The sequence below is a fragment of the Lissotriton helveticus genome, chromosome 8 (assembly GCF_964261635.1).
Source record: "Lissotriton helveticus chromosome 8, aLisHel1.1, whole genome shotgun sequence".
Taxonomy (NCBI): Eukaryota; Metazoa; Chordata; class Amphibia; order Caudata; family Salamandridae; genus Lissotriton; species Lissotriton helveticus.
In genome coordinates, this window is record NC_136069.1 from 257,242,638 (window position 1) to 257,263,551 (window position 20,914).

At 46.5% G+C, this 20,914-nt stretch overlaps 1 protein-coding gene across 2 annotated transcripts in view; it reads left to right on the forward strand.

Moving 5' to 3' along the window:
* The window catches only part of DYNC2H1 (dynein cytoplasmic 2 heavy chain 1), a 1,763,151-nt gene that overhangs the window by 269,904 nt on the left and 1,472,333 nt on the right, over window positions 1-20,914 (forward strand). The gene's annotated exons all lie outside the window — the stretch shown is intronic.

Sequence of the window (20,914 nt, forward strand, 5' to 3'; positions counted from 1 at the left end):
CATATACCCAGGGCCTGTAAATTAAATGCTACTTGTGGGTCCGCAATACCAAAGGGGATGATGGATGGATTATTTGAGAAAATCAAACACTCACCTTCAGTCAACTGATTTGGGTTTAATCCATCATCATTCTTTAGCTCACTCCACCACCCCAGTTCAGACATGGCCATATGCAAATCAGTCTGACCCTTTGCCTCACGGGAACAGTCCAGCCCGAACTGCCAAGCTGTGTCTTCCCTGGACCGGAAACAAGCATCCCGGGACTGGTTTCAAGCTCATAACCCTCATCAGCCAGGCTATCTTGAATCCAGTGGCAAAGTGAGCAAGGATAGGATAGGATAGGATATACATTAATAAAGTGCGCAAATGCAACAGCGTCTTGGCGCTAGTGTAAGTGGGGGGAATGCCACGTGGTAAACAGGCTATATTGGTGGCAACAGCAAAGTTTTTAGATCCTTCCTCAAAGTTAGATGGTTAGGCTGCAGTCGCATGGCAGGTGGCAGTGTGTTCCACACCTTAGCTGCACGATGGGAAAATGTTCTTCCACCCCATCTCACTCTCCTAATTTTGTCTACTTGCATGAGGCAGGCAGAGCGTAATGTCCTGGCTGGGATATAAGGTTTAAATAGTCTCTGCATATCCTTGGCCCCTCCCCCATAATACACTTTATGAACAGCACATAGGGCCTTGAACTCCACCCTTTGCTGTACGGGGAGCCAGTGGAGAGCTCTAATTCCCTTCGACATTGAACTGCCTTTGGGGATGTGTAACAGCAGCCTAGCAGCTGCATTTTGCAAGGACTGTAATTTGTTACTCTGGGCTTTGTCAATTCCCAAAAGTAGCGCATTAAAGTAGTCCAGTTTAGAAAGCAAAAGACCCACTACCACTTTCTTTTGCAAAGCCTGGCCAATGAAAGGGAAGATTTTTCTCAGCTTTTTTATAAGGAAGAAGCAGGAGGAGGTAAGGCTGTTTACATAAGCTGACAAATTGAGCTGACTGTCAAAAATCACCCCCAGATTTCTGACTTTGGGCACCGGCTTAGGGCATTCCCCTGCACTTGTTGGCCACCACGAGGAGTTCCACAGGAATTGTCCTTGCCCAAATTCCATGACTTCCGTCTTATCTGTATTGATTTTTAGGTAGCTTTGGTTCATCCAGGTCAGGATCTCCAGAAGGCACCCATGGAACCTGGCGGCGGTATCCTCAGGTTGTTTAGCCAAAGAGATGATTAACTGAGAATCGTTTGCATAGGATACCAGTACGAAACCGTGCTTCCTGACAAGTCTAGCCAAGGGGGTGACATAGATATTAAAAAGCAAGGGACCCACGTCAGGGCATACCCTGCCAACTTAGGGCAAACAAAGCAATACCAAAGGGGATGATGGACGGAGCATTTGAGCAAATCAAACACTCACCCCCAGTCAACTGATCTGGGTTTAATCCATCATCATTCTTTAGCTCACTCCACCACCCCAGTTCAGACATGGCCATATGCAAATCAGTCTCACCCTGTGCCTCATGGGAACAGTCCAACCCGAACTGCCAAGCCATGTCTTCCCTGGTCCAGAAGCAAACACTTGTGGGTCTGCAGCACTTATTGTGCCACCCACTTAAGTTGCTCTATCAAACATATCTCAGATCTTCCATTGCAACCTGTGTGTGCTCTTTTTAACTGGCATTTCGAACTGGTAAAAGAAATCTTTTGCAAGCCCAAACCTTCCTATTTAATACATATAAGTCGCTCGTTGGGTAGGCCCTAAATATCCCACAGGGCAAGGTGTAATGTATTTAAAAGGTTGAACATGTACTTTTAAGTTTTACATGTCCTGGTGGCGAAAAGCTCTTCTTTTTTCACTACTACAAGGCATGCCTCTCTGACAGGATAACATGAGGACAGGTAACTAGTTCATATTGGATGTCTTTAGTATTGTAATGAAAAATCTCCTCCAATGGTAAATTCAGATTTTAAATAACAATTTTGAAAATGCCATATTTAGAAAGTTGGAATTTTTGTGCCTAGCCATTTAGTACCTTTAGCCTGTCTCTGGGTCACAAGACTGTGTGTAGCTAGACATTTCAGCTTTGTGTATTCCACTTAGACAGCCTCACACAATAGAAAGTTTGGGTGTGCCTTGATGGGCCATTACTAGCAAGTTGGGAGGGCGAAGCTGGGCTCAGCCCTACTTATACTGTAATAAGCTGTGACCTACCTCCACACAAAGGGTTACTTACTCCCTGTAGTAAGCCTGGAGCCAGGGCTGGGTAGGCAGGAAGCCTATGGACATCAAAAGGAAACTTCTAGAAGCGTCTCCCACTTGAAAGGAAGGCCCAGGTATACATATTGGACTTCAGACACCAGCCCTTCAGTACACCTCTAGACCTGTAGATACTCTGCCAGGAAGAAAGACTGTTGTTCTGCTGAAAGGATGGCCACTCTGCTGGACTTCTGCTCTGAAGGACTACTGACCTGCTATGCTGACCTGCTATATGCTGCCCTCTTGCTTGGGTGAGAAAGACTGGACCTGCATCTGTACAACCCAAGACCCCAGAGGGAATGCAAGGGCTACTTGGCTGGCCTCCTGACTAGAGTCTCAGGGATGAAGGCTCCAACAACCTTGAACCCAGAACCTGGACTCTGCCATCTATGAGTCCTTCCCTGCCAAGAGGTGCCACCCAAGTCTTGGACCCATGGAAGAGGGCCTGAAAGTGCTCTGCCAGCCCATCTATGAACCCAGAAGAACCGGCGCATCCCCTCTACTGAGCAGCGCAAACGTTTGCTGTGAGGTTTCTCTTAGCGCGAGGTCTCTGCATAGACTTCGCAGCCCACAGTGGTGAGCACAGTTTAATTTAGTGTTGTTTGTGACTCTACACTGACAAGCATTGTGGTTTCTGAGTAGGATTTTACCTCCCTTCACTCAGCAACCCAATTTCTTACAGACCGACATATGGCCATTTTCCTTTACTGTCGGAACCGCCAGGCAATCCTTGGCATTAAGGGACAGTAAAAAAAAAAATGTCCCACCACCAGAGGAGATGACTACCATGGTGAGAGGGGCATTTTCTTTTTCTGTTTTAATCAGCATTAACAGGAACATCCATGACTTTGGTTCTTGCCAATGCTTTATAAATGACCACCAGCTTGACGGTCATTTAAAATTTGGCAGCGGTTTCTTAATCAATCTACTCCTTCCCCCTGGCTAAACAACGGGCCATCCACCAAAATATAAATTTGGTCTTTAGTAAGCCCCTCTTTTGATGATGCCTCGGCCCCAATCTCCGACAACCAAGATACATTCGACTACCACCAAGATCCTGTCAACAACAACCGAGATGGGTGCACCTGCACTCTGTAGTGGTACTTCACCTGAGTGACAGTGAGCAGCATTACCCGCCCCACTATACTAACCTGTTACTCTCACCTGATGAAGGACAAAAGTCCAGTAACACGTGTCCAGAGATACTCACACTGGCTGCGCACTGGGTGTACCAACCTTTAGCCAACACTCTTCAAATTTATGTGTAAATTAAAGTGATTGTATTCATGTACTACGTCTAACATAATGTATCTGGTTGAACCTGCGTTGTTATGCCAAGCAGTTTTCTCCCGTCCCCTTTTGACAGCCACAATCCAGTCAAGGAGGACCAGGACCCCATTAATGGCTAAGATCCCATCAACGATGACCAGGATCCCATCAAGGGTGATAAAGCTGCTGCAGACAAGCCACCCGTCAATTTGAACATTTTCATTAATGACATACTGGCCAAAAATTAAAGTGATAGTAATTATCCCGACGACAGAGCAATAACTAACAATGATACCAGCAATGGTGACCTCATTGACCAGGACATTAGCAATAACTTTAGCAACTATACTGTCAACTATTTGTTTGGTGTGTACTATTCCGCCCCAGTTGGTTTGCTCACTGATTCAAATGAGCACAAGAGCATCCGCCAACATTGCTTGAAGGAGATGATGATGATGACCTTTTAAGGTATGATGACATGGAAGAAGAGATGATGCAGGGCTATTCTAATACCAGTGACAGTCATGAGAAAGATTATTTGGCTCATTCGCATGAAGACGTACAATATAATTTATGCATAATAATGACTCTGAGAAAGAAGAGATGTTGAGATGTTGTGTTTGGGAGCAACAATCTTTTCCTGTGTCATAAATGGTTCAAGTGACTAGATTTCTTGAACTTGAATCAGGATTTTTATGCTAGTATACCTCCGCATGGATTGTTTACATCTCACTATATGCCTCAACGAGAGCATCCTGGAACCATACAGAAGCAGTCTATTCACATAAACTTATTAGAACTAAGAGCACCAAGGATGACATTAAGAACCTTCCTACAATTTGTCCACAACCAAATGTATGAATAAGATGTGACAGTATCACAACCTTTTCTGTTTTGTCGTCAAGCAAAGAGGAACAAAAACTGTAATCTTTTCACAGGTAGCACAACATGGGTGACCTTGGCTGAAGCGCCATAGGATTGTGCTAAACAGTGAACACGTACCAGCATTACATATCGGATGGTAAGATGCTCTTATGTTTCAGAGAGGGACCTTTTTTCAATGTGTAAGAACAAAAAATGCCCACCCTTCGCAAGCAGGTGGTGGTGTCCAGGGACCCCAGGATAAGCATGTTTTATGCTGTGGTCAGGATATGGTCTGGACATCATTTACTTATGCTTACACTGATCCCAATGATCCCCAGGATCCTGCAGAATGACAAATGGGAATCCTGCCATCCTCAACCTAGTAGCTCCAGTGTGAATCAGACAGTTCTGATTCATGAATCTGCGGGACCTACTAGTGAAACACCCATTCAGATTTCTAAATGAGTCCCTTTTTCCTAGTGAAAGTTAATTGCCAGATACTACATCACAATGCACCCTCCCTCCACTTAACTACTTAACTGCTTGGCTGCTTCAGATATAGTAATGGACTATTTCTCCAGAATGTATTGAGGGCTTGAAAGAAGTGAGGGCTGATTCTATGAATAAGACCTACACTCTGAAGTGCAAACATTCAGCGTTTGGGCAGATGCGCACAACTTGAACCTACTCCAATTTGCTTAATCAAGACTTTTCTACTCTGTAATGAGAGTTCATTAACCAGCCATATCCAGATTCTTACTATCACCACCTAAGCTGTCTCTTTTCTCTTTCAGAATAATAAAGGGATTTCTAAAGGTATTATTCAGACTTTTCCACCCACAGACAAACCAATTCTCTCCTTCGGAACGTAACACTGTGGGCCCCATTCACAAACTGCATTTTGTAATACATAAAGTAGTGCTGCAATAGTACTACTTCTGAAAGATACTTCTACCTGCAGATTCCTAACCTGTAGAATTATCTCAATTGCCAGATCAGATATGGAAACTTCAATTCTCTCATGTTGCGGATAGGGAGCTGGCCTAGTATCCACGCTGAATGTTGCATCGTGTGATTTCTCCGAAGCCATCTAGGCCCACTCCAGCGCAACAACTTCGCTTCCCTTCTTTCTACACCTTCGAAGCAGATCCGAAGTATGTGCTGTCCTGAGAATCTGGAGTTTTTACTCACAGAAATGTAATTAAATGCAGTGTTATGTTGCCTCCAAATCATATAGGCTTTAAACCTTGTATGGTTTGTGAGGGATAGATATAGATCATGGACCCACACTCCATATGTTTATGGTGCTTGTGATCGGACCATGATTGTCTCTTCTGTAAATCCTACCTTAGTATGCATCCAAAAGCAATCAAGGAAAAAGAGGCCAAACTGTTTATGGCCCAGGCCCGTGAAGACAGGGAAAGTTGTCATAGATGAAGACCTCTTTGCAGGTCTCCTTCCTCCCATTCTTCAGGAACCAAAGAATAGAAAGCATAATAAATGCTCTGCAAGAGGTATACCTCCCAAACAACCCCAAATACCCACAGTATCTTCATCCTCAAAGCCACAGTTGATAATGGTGGAGCCATTTGACACTGTTCTAGGTGGCTCTCTGCCTGTGCCTCAGGCTGATGCAATTTGTAATCCAACTCCGCCGGCACTGACACTGTTTTTTTCGACGCCACAGGTGCTAACTTCATCCCTCCTGGATCCATCAGTGGCCTCCTCCTCCTTTGCCCTAGACCTGGAGCAAATGTTGGCATCCCTATATTTATTCCAATTGTGCCATTGAGCGCAGGAAAGTTAGCATCAGCGCCAGCCTTCACACCACTGCACAACTGTGGGCACATCTGTGCACAACTGTGCACCAGCACTGAACCCACCACCACCTATCATTTCTCTCTGCTCACCCTTTTCCACAGAGCTTGGTAATTCAGGCATGCTGCTCCTTCAGGGCAGGCCTAAGGGGCTTTTCCCTCAGACCCACGAGACAGTGAATCCAAGAGCCTAGAAGCATGAGGAAATAAGATAGTTCCACCCAGGAAGTCGCTAAAAAGAAATTGCCTGTTAGTCAGTGATATACATGCTCTGTGGGACATAGCCCTATGCATGGTACCTCATGTTCCTGAAGAGATGCAGGCTCATTTTTAGGAATTCCTATATGATGGTCAGAATGCTTCTAGGCACATCATAAAGTCTAGATTAGATACAGCAGACTCTAGAGATGGGTACTTTAGTCTCTATCATCCGCCATGCCTGGCTCAGAACCTCCAGCTTTTAATCGGATGTCCAGTCTAATTTGAATGACCTACCCTTCGACGGAACTCGGCTATTTGTGGACAAATCTGATGCTACCTTGAAAAGATTTAAGTCCAGCAAGGCACCCCTCTTCTCTTTTGGTCTTCAACAGCTGCCACCCTAAAAAGTCTATAGGATTTTATCCCACTTTTGGAGATTCGCCAGAAGTTTCTCCTTCTAGTAGAGGCAGACGCATAAAGCCCCAGACACTGCTGGCCCGACAATACAGGGTAGAAGCAGTGATAAGTGCCATGGATCACTCCATCTAGCCTCCTCCTGCTTCTCCTCTTCCTCCCCTGCACCCCCCGTACCCAAGGAAAGCAGTCTTAGATCTCTTCCCCAACTGCATTCAGATCCTGTAGGAGAGCAAGTGTCCTTCTTTCTGCTGGCCTGGAAGGCCATTACTTAAAATGAGTTGGTCATTCACATAATGGAATGAGGTTACACACGTCCCTTTCTTCAGGCTCTACCCTGCATTCCCCCACTGTCTTCCTCCCCACCCTAGACCACCTTGCCACCCTTCAACAAGAAATGGCAGCACTCCTGCAGAAAAGAGGAGGGGAGTTAGTACCACAGCACAAAAAAGGACAGGGACGCTACTTCCGTTATTTCCTTGTGCCCAAGAAGGACTGAGGTCTTCATCCGATCTAGGACCCCTGGGAGTTGAATTACTTCCTCAATTTCAAGAAGCTGACCTAAATTCAAGTGTTACTTCCGTTGGAATCTGGAGACTGGATGGTGTCACTCGACTTGGAGGATACGTATTTTCACATCCAAATCTATGTCGCATCGGAACTAGTTGCACTTTGTTGTGGGTTCTACATATTACCAGTTTGCAGTACTTCCATTTGGCCTAACCTCAGCACCTTGCATCTTCACAAAGGTAATGGCAATGGTTTCGGCTCCCATCAGGAGGTTGGGCATTCCAATTGCCTCATACCTGGCGACTGGCTGATCAAAGTTGAGTCGCGGGAGGGGATGCCGTGCAATCTGCAGTTAACAGTAGTGGTACTGATCAACCTGTGCTTTTGGTTCAAAAAGCTCAAAACTCACCTTTGGCTCTTCTAACAACTTCAGTTCATAGGGTCTGTACTGGACACCTATGTTCTCCGCACTTTTCCTCCACCTCCCAGAAAAGTCTGCTAGCTTCCTGCATTCTTATAGTCACACACTCACTTTGACACATGAGCTCCCTGCATTGGTGCCTCCACAGGCAGTGGCTACAGTCGTGCAAGACCTGTTGGACTCCATCATGATCTCCCCCAGCACTGTGGCAGAAGTGGCTTGTTGGGGGAATGAGTTGAACCTAAGCTGCAAGATGGCCGTCATCATCCTCTGACCCTGTGTATTGTAGTGTCATATGCTTCCACCTTAGGATGGGGAGCTCACTTGGAGATCATAGGCCCCTGTTTTTCGGAAAAATACGTTTTTCACATCAACCTGCTGGAACCGCAGGCGATTCGGCTGAAACTCAAGGTCTTCTTCTCCTCCATCCAGGGTCGGTCCGTCCAGATCTTGACGGACAACATGACGGCGATGTGGTGTGTCAGCAAGCAAGCTGGAGATGTTGAGGCTGTGGTTTTGAGCACACTGCCACTGGATCTTTTTAACTGCCAATCACCTAGTAGAGCCTCTGAATGTCTGAGTCAAAATCCAGAGCCGGGGTTATCTTGCCGAACTTGATTGGTGACTTCTTCTATAGGTGGTCTATGAATCTTCGTCCAGTGGGGTACTCTTCAGATGGGCTTGTGTGCCTAATCGTAGAATACTTAATGCCAACGGTTCTGTGGCCACCAGTATCAATTGAGGAGGGTTTTGGGGGACTTGTTTCAGTTGAAATGGAATTTTCCGCAGCACTACACATTTACCCCGTACAGTTGATTCCTCTAATTCTAAGGAAGATGTGCCAAGACTGGGCCCAAGTCATTCTCATCATCTTGGATTGGCCAATGAGGGTGCGGTATGCAGAACTTCTGCATTTCTCCAGATGTCTCCTCGCAAGCTGCCATTCTGACTGGATCTCTCTCACTCAAAAAGGGTGGTACTGCACTCCTGTATCCGAGGACTCCATCTACATGCCTGGAGACTGAGCGGGGATATCTGAGTTCCCTTCAGCTTCCACAGGAGGTTGTTGACATCATTCTTTCGGAACGTTGCCCCTCTACAAAATTGGCTTACTGTGGCAGATGGAGTAACTTTGTTGCATGGTGCATGGACAACACCATAGATCACTTATGTTTAAGGTTCTACAGTTTGCACTTTCGTTGCATTGGGGGAGCGTGCAATTGGTACAGTTAAGGGATTTCTGATAGGCACTTCTAGCAGCAGATTCCTCGTCTTTTGAATATTCATTCTGCAGGAGTCAGACTAGATCTGCAAACGTTTCAGCAGTACCTCTGCTCTCTAGTAGGTGGGGCTGGGCAGCTCTGCACTGATGCCATTCCACTCTAAAAATGACATGCGAAGCCTATATAAGTGCTACTCCCACATGCTGACATCTGTTTCTTTCTTTCTATGACTCCTGGTGCAGATCTGGAGCTGCCTCTCGTTTTTTTGAGACCCTTACTGCTTCAAAATCTTTCTAATTTCATTGTGCAAGGGAAATGTCACCTCCCAAAACAACAGGTTTTAAGCCCTGTAAAGACTGTTGCAAGTAAATGTCTGTGACAGATCCTCATCACATTGTTCATGCTTGGGGTTGAATCACAACTCTAAGGACTGCAGTGATTGTGTGTCAATGAACTCGAAGGTTATTCAAGACCGCAAGGCAAAACCTTACATCACCAAGCACCAGAAGACGCCGCAATGAGGCCGGTCCAAGTCAACAGTTCAGCCCCGTTCTAGAGCCAGGAGCCATTCCAGAGATCAGTCTTCGCCTCGATCAAAGTAGTCTGGTAATTCAAAGAAAAAGCAGAAGAAATCTTCTCTTCTGAGAATTCATGGAGGGCTGCACTATGCATCTCTATCTCGCGCCTGGAGTTAATCTACCTCAGAGCCTATCCTGTAACGTGTCCCAGCACATCCTGAGTTTTGAAACAGATTGGAGAGTGCTGTAAGACCATGCTCTGACTTGCTGGATCCTTGCTGACTCCTTTTGGCACACCTTCGGGCCCCAAGGAGCCAAGAGGTTCATCATCTGGATTACCGCTGGCTGGTTCACCGTCAACCCCCGTTGCCCTTCTCATCACCCTTTGATGTGGGTGATAGGATTGGCCAGCTATACCACAAAGAGAATTGGTAGGATGACCCTATGAAACTAGTGGCCTTGATACCGTCACAAGTCAGGTCTCTTATAACCTTCTGGTCCTAGAACTGAGGAGAGAGCGCTTCTTACGCCATGGTGATGTGTAGGGTGGTGGAAGTCCTTGACCTCCTTCTCCCCACCTTGGAGGTCAAGACCAATGTCCTGACAGAAGTCCTCCAGCTGGGCCAATAATCCCCTTAGCCCCTCTTTCCTTTTAACAAAGCACTTACTGATACCCTGCTGGGGGCGTGGGCCAAACCTTGCTCTGGCCTCCCAGTCAACCACCAGATTGGCAGATTGTCACTGCACTGCCCTAGATGACCCAGCATTTTTATCTCCGTAACCCTCCCATGGAAGCTTGGTAGTGTAGGTATCTAAAAGCAGGACAAACCCAAACACAATTCCTACGTATACGTACTTAGATGATAATTCTGTAGCAAGTGAGCCCAGAGGACCTGACCTGAATGAGCCTTGGATGTGTTCATCCTTCTAAAAAAGAATGTAGCTAGGCTAACACTGTAGTGGAAATACCACCCATGGCCAATCAGTGCATGAAAATGGTGTGGTGGATGCTTTCAAATGTGGCAGATAAATCTAACAGAATAACCACACTGCCACCATCTAAAATTATACGCAGATCATGCATGACCAACACAATGATTGACTCAGGACCCATACGAGGTCTGAAACAAGTTTGATTGTCTGCATGGTAGATGGCTGTCAACTTCAGTAATGTCCTACACTTGGCCACTAATCGACCGAACCCATCGCCTCTATATCGCTAATGTCAGCCATAAAATACCGGTATATGCAGAATTCCTGTATATTGTGTGTAGTGTCTTCTAGTAATGCTGCTCACCTTCAGGCTCCTTCCCACCCCACCCCAGCCCACACCCACGCCAGGCCAACCCCAACTAGGCGTAGACAATTAACTGGCAAACAGACATCCTGCATAGCAACAAAGGATAGCAACAAATACAGCTGTGTCAATAGAACGCAAGGAGGACCCAAGAGGCGATACCCCCATACTGCATAACACTTGTGGGCAGAGGTAGCACACTTCCCAAACATAAACTAAAAGAAATCCCCGCAGGGTTGATACACAGGGCACTCTACGAGCACTTACATGGAATGTGCGCGGTCTTAATGACCACAGGAAACTTTGGAAAATATTAGCGTACCTGAACAGACATGATATTGATTTTGCACTCTTGCAGGAAATCCACCTACCTCTCTCCAGCCCGCTACTTTGTAGCAGGGGTTGGCAAGGGACTATACATGCTGCTGGCTTCACTACACTTTCCTGGGGAGTACTCACATGGGTCCGCCCTAAGTCTTCCTTTACTATGCAGCCCTTACATACTGATGTTGATGGCAGATTTGTGGTATCCAGTTGTAGGGGTAGGGGGCTGGATCTATTGGTTATTAATGTGTATGAGCCCAACTATGATAACCCAGACTTTTATAAAAACTTGTTCAGTAGGGTGCAAGCTCTTGAGTGTAGGCAGCGACTATGGGGTGGTGACTTTAACTTTGTGATGAACCTAGAGAGTGACCGCTCAGGAGGACCGACTAGGCGAGTCGCAGCCTCGGCTTATACTCTCGCTGCATCTATGATGCAGGCAGACTTACGTGATGTCTGGAGACAGTGTTTCCCTGACAAAGGGGGATTCACCCACTATTCGGCTTTCCATTGCCTTTACACACGTATTGATTACTGGCTAGCCTCCAGACAGTTGTACAGTCAGGTGCGAACTTGTGAGGTGCTTGCGTGTATGTACTCAGACCATTCCTCGGTTTTGGTTGTAATTGACTCTCCTTACAACTGGCGGTTTCCTCCATACTCACTTCTGGACATGGTATTCAAGGCTAAACTGGCAGACACAATTGAGACATACCTTGACAAAAATGTGGGCTTTGTAGAGAGGTTCCAGCTAGTGTGGGAGGCGTTCAAGGTTTATATTAGAGGGATCACGATGTCCAAGCACTCGGGTGTTCTTAAAGCGCTGCATAGAAGATTGAATGACTTAGAGGCCTCGCTGACTGACCTAGAGACGCGGTGTTGATGATGAGGTGCTGGCAGAATTCAAGACCCAATTGGAAGAATTCCCAGAGACAGCTGATGCCGAAATTAAACATCTCGGCAAATATGCCATGGCACGTATTTATGCTAAGGGCGAACGACCAAGCAGGGTGCTCACACAGCTAGTGCAGAATCGCCGTGACCACTCTAGGGTTACAGTTCTGAATTCGGCGGAAGGTGAGGCGCTAAGGGATGATCATGCCATAGCAGAGAGGTTTCGGCAATTTTATCAGTTGTTGTACTCGTCGCGTGGCACTGGCTCTAAGGCTGAAATATTAGATTATTTGTCTCATATTAAGCTACCATGGCTGACTGACACACACCGCGAGTTTCTGATTCGGTCCATAGAGCTAGAGGAAATTATTCTTACGTTATCCACTATGAGAGTGGGTAGTGCCCCTGGAATTGATGGTCTAACTGTTGCATTTTCAAGACGTTCCTGGACCTCTTACTACCACACCTGACTGGTCTATTCGAAGACATGTGCGTGTCTGGCTTGAAGCAGCCCTCTTTGAGAGAGGCGATAATTGTCGCCATTTGAAAACCAGGAAAGCCTCCTGAGGAATGTTCGTCATATCGTCCCCTTTCACTACTCAATGTTGATACCAAGATCTTTGCGAAGATTTTGGCCAACCGACTGGTGCCTCTGTTCCCCCTCCTTGCAGCGCCGGAACAGGTGGGGTTTGTCCCAGGACGCAACATCACTTATAATTTACATACGGTGTTTGGGGCGTTGCAACACACCGTCCCAGAGTTGCGGGCGTGGTCATGGTATTTCTCGATATGGAGAAGGCATTCGACTCTGTTAAATGGCCCTTCATGCGGCAGGTACTGGTGCATATGGGCTTGGGACCGGTCTTTTTGCAGTTGTTGGACGTACTCTATTGCTCTATTGCTCGCCTTCGGCTCGTATTAAAATTGGTGCCCGCTCTCCCCGATTCTCTATGAGCTCGTAGCGGAGCCCTTAGCCTGTGCGTTATGTGAGTATCGCGAACATAAAGGCATTAGCATCCCAGGATATAATCTCATAGTCTCAGCCTATGCTGATGACACACTTCTGTATATGCAGGATCCTGATTGACATCTCTCCTCGGTGCTGCAGGAGGTGGTACTTTTTGGAGGAGTCTCGGGTCTGCAGGTCAATTGGTCCAAATCCCTTGTTTTTCCCCTCTCGCCGTCTACAACACAATTTGACCTGGACTACCCACTTCAATGGACGACGGACCCAGTGAAGTGCCTTGGAATCGCAGTGCACTCCGACTTGGAGATAGTCTTCAGAGACAATTATGGTGTACTAGTGGGTAAACTGGAAGACGATACAGACCACTGGATTCGCTTACCGTTGACGCTACTAGGTAGAATTTCAATAATAAAAATGGTAATTCTCCCTCGTCTTCTGTTCCTTTTCACGAACATACCGATGGTCCTCCCTGGTATATTCTTTAAGAAACTCACAACTCTGATGGTCAAGTTGGCTAGGGCGGGCAAACAGCCAAGGGTCAAATAGTCAAATGGCAAATTCTCACCTTACCTTGCCACATGGGGGTGCTGGGGGTGCCGGCCTTTGATCTTTTTTATAGAGCCACGCAATGCGCCCACGCTCATCTCTGGATACATGGCTCCCCTGCTATCCCTCACTTGCGCATTGAGCAGGAGGTGGCCGCCCCGAACCTGCTACTCATGCTGCTCTTCGGGCCTTCAGACCGCAGAACGGGCATTCTAGATTCGATAAATGCAACTAATCATGCCTGGCATCATCTCCTGAAGTTGCAGGCAGGGTCTCTGCTGTACTCACCTTTGGCTGCCCTGGTTGTCGCCTTGCAGGGATAGGGGTGTCGTCCGTGCGCTTAATTCCATCGGGATACACACAATAGGCGACTTGTGTGATAACAGAATTATGAAGGACTGGGACTCTCATGCTGTGGGGGAAAATGTGCCCTCATTCCTAACCAAGTTCCAATATCATAGGACGTGATACGCATTACTGCAGCTGCTAGGCACTGACCTAACTGAACCGCCAGAGGTGACTGCTCTTCCCCTGATTATAAAAACGCAAGCCACAACGGGAACAGTCTCGAAAATATACAAGCACGCTATGTAATATAGAGCGAACCACTACACTAAAGCCCGTTTAGCCTGGCAATCTGACCTGAATATGGAAATTGATGATGCCATGTGATTATACTGCTGCCTCAACACAAAACAAATCTCTCTCAATGGTAGTCACCGTCTAATACACTTTAAGTACCTAAATAGGTTCTACTATACCCCAGAAAGACTAAGCAGATATGGGCTCCGAGAACACTCGCAATGCGAGCGCTGCAGTGAACCTGTAGCTGATTTTGCTCATCTAGAATGGCTCTGCCATGAGTGGCTAGGTTTTGGAACCAGCTGTTCTTGGAATTGACAGCTATAACTGGAAAAGGAGTTTTCACCTGACCTGACGCTAGTGCTTCTGGGCTTCTCAAAATCTTTGCCTAAGGGGCTGCGCAGGTTAGTCAACATGGGACTACTCATGGTAAAGCAAAGGGTGGCTATTTGCTGGTGCAGGGGTTCTCCTTCTACTTTGACCCAATGGGCCTCTGACATGTTATAGTGCTCTACACAAACTGAGAACTTCAGTGCTCTCATGCCCCCCGCTACAAACCCAAGGATTTATGATCACTGTACAATACATACAGGGCCAATAAAATAGTGAGGGCGGGGGCTCGCTGAGTGATGTACAGCAGTAATTATTTTGTCCCGATCCCGTTATTCCTAAGCTACAGCTAGGACAGAGTGAGTCGTCCTTGGTATACTCTACGAGTGTGAAGGGGGAATGTGCTATAGTTGCTGTGTAATTTGCAATATGTGTATCCAAGACTTGTCCTCCTGCTTTTTGCCTAAAGGTATATTTTTCTCGTATCAACCACGTTCTGATTACTTCCCGGTGTGTTACCCTGTAGCACATTGATCCCTCAGTGTTTTCTTTTTTCTTTTTTTCTTTTTTTTCGCAGCTGCTACTGTGTTACCATGACAATGCACTGTATTTACCGCCTGTTTGTACTGCTCACCTCTGGTGCTCCTTTATTTTTGTCTAAATGTAAAATTAGAAAATACAATAAAAAAAAGTCTAACTTAGACCAAAAGTCTAAGTTTACTACTACTAAAATTAGACCATAAGTCTAACTTTAGTAGTAATATTAGTCTTAGACTTTTGGTCTAAGTTAGACTTTTGGTCTAAACTTAGACCAAAAGTCTAACTTTACTACTCGTAAATGCCCTTTGTGAATACCGAAAGTCGTAAAGTTAGACTTTCGTCTCAGATTACTTCTGTGAATTGGGTCCAGTATGTATACGGATATAAAAAAGGACAGATCAGAGTCAATAAAAGCATTTTCTTGTTAGCAGCTTGTGACTGATTATGACAGTTTAAAATATATATTCAGACAGTCTGATATATTAATTCATTTATCAGTCAAAACCATTCACTTAACCACCCACAGAGAAACGTGTATTGGTCCTATATCAATAAACACATAACATTTTTGATTTCACCAACCCCAGTGTAATATTTTGTAGAGTTTGGACATTTCCTGTCCCCTTCCCATGATTCCCGCACCACTGTTTTTCTTAACTCTCCATGAAAGACTTGAAAAGCTGGACACCCCAGATAGTGTGAATAAAATAGAATAAAAGTTTAGTCATCTCCATCACATTTCAAGCTTTTTTTTCCAGACAACTGGCCTATCACATAATCTTGATTAATTAAATATACCATTTGAAGCACCTTATATTGAATTAATCTGGAAGTAACCTTCATAGACACTTCTATGCGATGCATCACAGCCTCTTGCAAATTGAATTCTCCTGATCTCTTACATCTCTCTGCTATTTAGTTCTTAGATGTATATGTGTGAAAGGGGTCTATTACTTGGTGTAGATTGGTCTCCACCACAAGTAATAAAGTCACTATCCTTTTAGGTCAAGTCAAAGGTTTCCATAATTTAAACCTGGCTCAATCACTGGTTGCTATGGCTCAGAGAAGACAGACTTAAATTAACAAAAATGTGTAATGCATTTAAAAGTACCAAAACAATTAAAGTCTGAAACACAACACAGTAAAAATCCTAATCCAATTTATAACAATAGTGAAGACTTTACTAAGTAGAATGACACCAGAATGACAAAAATCCAATAAGGGGATCAGGGAATATGTATTTTTAAAGATTTAAATGTGAAAATAGCTCCACAAAGTGCAAAGCACCAATGGTAGTGAATAGTCATGGTGAACCAAGACCTATACATGATTTGAGGCTGACCCAAACTCTGATGGAGTGTGGATCGGATTTACCAAGTTAATTGGTGCTTCTAGGGTCTAGAAGTAGGTAAGTTCGAAGACATTTTTAAGTTCCAGTCTGAAAGGGAACATTGTTGTTTTTCCAAGGAAAAACTCTTCCGTACATGGAATGAACCTAAAATTAAATCCAATGCCATGGAGCTACCAGTCCTATACTTTTCACAGCCATCCACTTGAAACTCTGGGGCAAAAGTTTTGAAAGATTCCCAGACTTCTTTTAGTACCCAACCAACCCATGAGTTCACTTCCAAGGCCCACGTACCTCAGGGGAGCACATCGAACTCTCAGGGCATCAAGCAGAGGGCAACATCGAAGTCCAGTCCAGGTCCAATTGCCAATGGTTAGCTGGGATTCCTCACAGGGATGTCCGCTTCAGCTTTGCTTCTGGATTCAACCCGGAGGATAATCCTTATGATCCTTAGAGAGCTGTGTGTCTTCAATTTCAACAGGTAGGGGGTCTGACCTCCTTATGTCCTTCTCACAGGTCACAGATGCCAAGTGCGCAGCTTCTTTCTGTCTGGTATCCTTTCGCAAGTCCAGCAGTGTTCTGAGGAAGGCTGGGTGAGGGTCCGACTTTGTAGGGTTCACCAGTCTACAAACAGGACCAGAATGCAATGTGTCAGGACAAATCCAAGATGGAGAAGTTCTCTGCCAACACTAAACTTGGGGTCTGAGGCTGGGGGTTTGAGTGGAGAGTGTACTATTGACAACCTAGTTTCCTTCCGCATCTAACTCTAAAATCCCTCTTGAAGCATGCACTGCAGCCATAACAATCGAGGAAACAGAAGTCCGGTAGGACAAAAGCAGGATCCTTCAGCAACTAGACAGGGAATACACAATAATTGTGTTGCATTTTGAAAACTCCCACTGGATGGCAGCAGACATGCTTTCCTGTTCGCAAGAACGCAGAAAGGGAAGGCATATCTGTTCTCACTCAGCGGGAGCTTTAAAAATGCCCCCGCCGGGTGGGAGCAGATTTTTGTTTCCCTGCCTACGCTCTTGCATGCATAGAAACCCACATTGCCCCTATCGGGGCGAGACCAATGCTGACTCCTGCACCATGCGTTTGAGTTCGCTCGGGCCACGGATGCCCTGGGCTCCCCCCACACCCTGCAACTTGCTGTTTGGTGGATGCCCCGGGTTGGTACCGGGAACTCACATAAAAGAAAGACCAGCCAAGAGACTGGGGTCCCTAGAGCCACAATAGACTGGGTAGGGGGTTATATGTCCCCTCCTCCTTTTTCTAAGGAACTTTGCCCAGGAAATGGGATCCACATGGTCAATTAAGGCTCGGGGAGGGGGGGGGTGCCCTCCCCTCACCTCCCCTTCCTATATTTTGTGGCACTGGGCCGATGGGGTCCCTTGGGGCCACTAATGACTTGGGGGGGGGGGGCACACCTGCTCCTCTTCACATATGTTCTGGCACAGAGGATGGGGTCCCTGGGCCCCTTGTGGCTCGGGGCTGGAGGGGTCCCTCTCCCTTTAATTAAAAAAGGGCACAGGAGATGGAATCCCTGGGTCCAAAGGAGCTTGGGGAGGGGGGACACATGCCCCCTTTCCTTTAAAAAAAGACTTCTGGGTATGGGTCCCCCTGGCCTGAAGTGGGTCGGGGAGAGGGGCTGCACTAAAGGGTTGGACCCTGGGCCTGGCCGCATGCTTCATCATAGGGACCATACTCATACCACAACAATCTGTTGTGATGTGGGCTGCAACTCCTGAATTGGTAGGAGCTCTTTGATATTAACCAGCCCTTTTGAGAGTTAAGCTGGGGTGCACCTCAAATCCAATTACACTATCAAGGTATTACGGAGGAATGACACAGGGATACCTACAAAAGCACAATGTTCTGACGATCATTTTTATTTCACATGCACTCTAAGAGGTGGATCACGCTGTTTGTACCAGTATCTTTACAATTTCATACCTTATCACTGTATTTTATAGCAGAGTGACTCTAATAGGTCCTGGCGAATGCCCACTACACCTCTTTAAGGGTAATTTTAGGCTAGAAACATGTTGACCAATCTACATAGTCAGTGATGGGTCTCTTCCCTGCTTCACTCCACTGTTTTTAATCCTGTCACTGGGGGACCGAATAGAATTCTAGGGTCTGACTGGGAAATAGTTTTTAACCAATTCTTTGCACTGTGGTCAGTTCACCCACACCTAAGCCTCTCTTAGGGCTGGTTTCATATCAAAGAGCTCCTCCTAATTCAAGAGCTATAGCCCACATCACAACAGGTTCTTGTGGTGTGAGGAGTAACCATATGATTAAGTATGCCACCTCAGGATGGGCTCTGTTCTTTCTCTTGTCAGAAACATTGTTATTTAGTGATTGCTCAGATGGTCAAATCATATCTAACTCTCATTTTCTTCTTAATCTTAGGTGTAAATTCAATATCACAGTTTGTATAGAAGTTTAGATATTGTCCACAAATCAAAGTTCTGTTCAACCCTCAGAAGTAAATTCACATGGTCCTTAAGGTTATCAACCAATCAATCAATCACGCGTTTATCAAGCGCTACTACTCACCCGTAAGGGTCTCAAGGCGCTGGGGGTTGGGGTGGGAAGAGATGTTGTCTGTCTGAGGTCGAGAGGGAGGGCTTTCCAGGCTCTAGCCGCGAGGAGGAAGAAGGAGCGGCCGCCTGATCTGGTCTTTTTGGTGCGGGGGACCACGGTGTAGGAGAGCTGGGCTGATCGGAGGGTCCTTTGGGGTGCGTGGAATTTGAGTCGGCTCTTCAGGTATGCTGGTCCGGTGTCGTGGAGGGCCTTGTGAGCGTGGGTGATAATCTTGAAGGTGACTCTAGCTTCGATGGGGAGCCAGTGGAGTGTGCGCAGATGCTGGGAGATGTGGCAGTGTCTTGGCAGGTTGAGGACCAGTCTTGCGGTGCCGTTCTGGATGTTCTGTAGCTTGCTTGTGAGGTTTTTGTTTATTCCGGCGGAGAGTGCGTGCCGTAGTCGAGTCTGCTGGTGACCAGGGCGTGAGTGACGGTCTTTCTGTGTTCGAGGGGGATCCATTTGAAGGTCTTGCATAGGAGGCAGGGGGTGTGGAAGCAGGAGGATGTGACGGCATTGATCTGGCGGTCCATTTTGAGTTCAGAGTCCAGGATGATTCCCAGGTTACGTGTGTGGTCTATGGGGGTGGGCGGACCTCCGGGGGTGGGGGACCCCAGGTGTCGTTCCAGGTGTCGGGGTGTGGGCCCATGATGAGTACTTTTATTTTGTTGGTGTTTTGTTGAAGGCAGCTGTTTTTCATCCATTTGGCGACGGCTTTCATGCCTTCTCGAAAATTGTGTCTGACGGTGTTGGATTCGTTGGACAGGGAGAGGATGAGTTGGGTGTCGTCTGCGTATGACACAATGTTGAATGCGTAGGTTCTGATGATGGGGGCGAGCGGAGCCATGTAGTCGTTGAAGAACGTAGGGCTGAAGGATGACCCCTGGGGGACTCTGGTGGTGTTGGTGTAGGGTCCGAGAGTTCTTTGCTATTGTGTGCGTGGGTGGAGATTCTGTCTTCTATTGCTTTTTTCCACGTTTTTCTGTTGAGTTGGTGGTGGACTTTGGTGGCGGCTCTGAAGTTGTTGTGGGCTTCTGTGGATTTGGTGTTCCTCCAGTCCCTTTCGAGGCGGCGGCGGGTGCGTCTGGACTCTCAAAGTTCAGTGGTAAACCATCTAGCTTTCTTGGCGTGTGTGTTGTTGTTTTTCTGGAGGGGGCTAAGGTATTGGTGCTGCGGGGATCCATCTGTGCAGGGTTTGGGCTGCGGCATTGTGGTCATCGTTTTCCGTGACGGTAGGTGTAGAGTTGCCGAATGATGAGGTTAGCTTCTCTGGTTTGTATTTGCCTGTTGCCTGTAAGAAGGGGTTCTTCATGTAAGGCTTGGCACTGCCTTCAGCTAGCATTTGCCTCGATCGAGAGTGGACAAGGTTTTAATGAGACTGGCCTCTACCTCCTTCATCTCTCTCCCCTCCTTCCAAGTAGCCCCGTTTGTGGCTTTTCTTGTCTATTCCTTACCACTCCTATCAGTTCTTGAGCCTGGGACAACACCCCTATAAAGCTCCCTACTCCTCCCCTTTCCCCTCATGGTTTGGTCATGGCATCCTCTATGTATTCCCCATTAATTTCAAGTAACTCTGAAATTCCTTCCTGAAGTCTGCAACCTTTACTACTCCTTCAAGTAAGTCTACTTCTGGTCTGTGGTCTGCTGGTGATTCTTAGGGACATGGTGTACTGAGGCCAAGGCATTTGTGTGCCTGTTTCCCTCCCCTAAAGCCCTGGCTACTCAGCCTGACGGCAACTCCTTAGTCTCCTGCTTAGAGCCTCCATGCCAACCTCTGGTTTCTCTGTTGTTCCTGGCCCTCTTATGAGTGACCACTGTAGGGGTCACTCTGAGTCCTGTGGGCACAAATCTGTACACCTTTCCACCTCCTTACTGTTGGTTATTCAAGTGAATTGTTAATGGAGAAACTGACTTAAAAATTTTACATAGCTCTCACGCTCTGTTAGAGCTTGTTTTTAACGATACTGTTCTGTCATTAAGAATGCGATCTATATGTAGCATAGTC